Genomic DNA, 2,540 nt, shown 5'->3' on the forward strand with positions numbered 1-2,540 from the left:
ATATATATATATATATATATATATATATATATACATATATACTGTATTTATATGATCTGAGCTCAGATGTATGTATATATATATATAGAGAGAGAGAGAGAGAGAGAGAGAGAGAGAGAGAGAGAGAGAGATCTATCTATCTATCTATCTATCTATCTATCTATCTATATATATATATATATATATATATATATATATATATATATATATATATATATAAATATAACATTTAAGCAATGTCGCACAAGCAAGAGTGCGATATGGCCCTACATCAGCACTGCTGTGATTCGGCTGCAGGCCAAGTGCCATAGGTAATCGCAGCAGTGCTGATTTAAGACCATATCGCATGATTGCGAGTGTGATATTGCTTATATACAACAGTTCAATGAACAAGTACAACAAGAACGGCACGAAGACAAGCGGAGTGATACACACAGTGAAGTGTCGGAGTGCTGATGGTGTCAGACCATCAATGCTCATGGAACATCTCTCGTCCAATCAGATTCGAGGACCGGAACTAACTGCTGTGTGTGGGACAACGCCCCAAAGCACACAGCCAAGATAACAAAGGAGTGGCTACGGGACAACTCTGTGATTGTCCTTGAGTGGCCCAGCCATAGCCCAGACTTGAATCCGATTGAACATCTCTGGAGAGATCTGAAAATGGCTGTGCACCGACACTCCCCATCCAAACTGATGGAGCTTGAAAGGTCCTGCAAAGAAGAATGGGAGAAACTGCCCCAAAATAGGTGTGTCAAGCTTGTAGCATCATGCACAAAAAGACTTGAGGCTGTAATTGGTGCCAAAGGTGCTTCAGGCTGTGAATACATATGTACATGTGATTTTTTTGTTTTCATTTTTCTTTTTTTTTTTATTTGCAAAGATTTCAAACAAACTTCTTTCACGTTGTCATTATGGAGTATTGTTTGTAGAATTTTGAGGAAAATAATGAATTTAATAAATTTTGGAATAAGGCTGTAACATAACAAAATGTGGAAAAAGTGAAGCGCTTCCGGATGCACTGTGTGTATATATAGCGGTTTGTATCAAGAGCTGTCAATACATACACTCTGTAGTGATCTCTTTTTGGTTTTGCAATCCAGGGGTGAGGAACATGTCTCCTTGCGGCTGTTCTGCAGCTTGACCTTGCTAATTGGCTTAAAATATTTTGTAGTGAAAAAAGAATTATAATGCGTTTGTTGTTATGAAAAATGAATGGATGATATATTTAGTGTACTAATCAATATGATTATTGGAGGTTGTCTACGATTGAAGAGCTGTCATATTGAATATTTCAAGTGCATGTGTTAGTGGTTTAAGACATACAGAGTTAGGGTCGTTATTTAATCTGTGACATGTATAATACTTGTCTTTTTGCACATTAATAGTGAATAGTTCATCCAAAAATTTATATTCTCCCTCATGCCACCCCAGATGTTTATGACTTTCATATCTTCTGCAGAACACAATGATTTTTAGAAAAATATCTCCGCTCAGTAGGTGCATTCAATGCAAGTGGATGGTGATAAAACATTTTTTTTTTGAAGGTCCAAAAAGCATATAAAGGCAGCATAAAAGTAATCCATATGACTAGTGGTTTAATCTGAAGGGATAAGATAGGTGTGGGTTAGAGAGAAAGCAATATTTATGTATTTGTCTTACTATAAATCTCTACTTTCACAGACATCATCTTTTGTTTTTGCCATTTGTATACTTTGTGTATATCGCCACCAACTTGGCAGGGAGGAGAATTTATGATTAAAAAAGGACAAATATGGTTTAAATTTTTTTTTATATATATATATATAAAATTGATGGTAAAAAAAGGACTTACATTTCCTGTAGCCTACATAAAAACGACCCTAATACATATAGCCAAATGGTCTGAAGTAGCAACCAATTCCATTCCCCAATGCGCTTTCAGTTGAAACGCAGACTGACAGATACACGTTCAAACACACACATGCACAGAAGGCTTTACGTCAAGGTGTTTTGCAATCATGTTTGCACAGCTGTTTTCCAGTCTGTTGTGGCAATTCAAGGTTGTTGTTTGCAATGTTCGAGTATTGTGTTCAATGTCCATTTCATTTCTATGGACGGAAAAGTTCAACAAGGGCAAGTTTTGCAACATGGTGCACTGATTTGTAGCTGTCTGAAACCATATAGTTGGCAGTTTGAAAATAAGTAAATAAAATAAATTATTATAATAATAATAATAAAACAGCTTTGTAGGTTATATTTTAATTATTTTTTCTAGTTGCTTTTATATTTAGGCTATGTTGCCCTCTTCTGGTAACACTGAAATATAACACTATATACAAAGTCTCCCCATTTGTTTGTACGTATCTGTTTTGTGTAAATTCAATACATTAAATGCATAAAACTGTGTTTACCACAATTCAAATGTGTGAATTTACTATGCATGCCTTTTGATGCAGTTTTTTTTTACAACGCCAGTATAAAGCACTCTGAATTTCTATTGAGTATGATGTGTGTTGATGTGAAACTTGCCTGGGAGACAGCATATTTTTGCACTGGTT

General features: G+C 35.2%; 1 protein-coding gene across 2 annotated transcripts in view; it reads right to left on the bottom strand.

The window, feature by feature from the left end:
* LOC127649526 (SPRY domain-containing SOCS box protein 4-like) overlaps nucleotides 1–1,935 on the bottom strand; it is a 121,042-nt gene extending 119,107 nt beyond the window's left edge. The window contains exon 1 of one of the 2 annotated variants that reach the window (XM_052134669.1): nucleotides 1,835–1,935. The gene's annotated coding sequence lies outside the window, so the exon portion shown is untranslated. Of the gene's footprint in view, nucleotides 1–435; nucleotides 1,756–1,834 lie in introns of those variants that run through there. The other variant, XM_052134671.1, reaches the window with a different exon arrangement.
* Nucleotides 1,936–2,540: the final 605 nt, after the last annotated feature.

This window comes from Xyrauchen texanus, chromosome 9 (genome assembly GCF_025860055.1).
Source record: "Xyrauchen texanus isolate HMW12.3.18 chromosome 9, RBS_HiC_50CHRs, whole genome shotgun sequence".
NCBI classification, from domain to species: Eukaryota; Metazoa; Chordata; class Actinopteri; order Cypriniformes; family Catostomidae; genus Xyrauchen; species Xyrauchen texanus.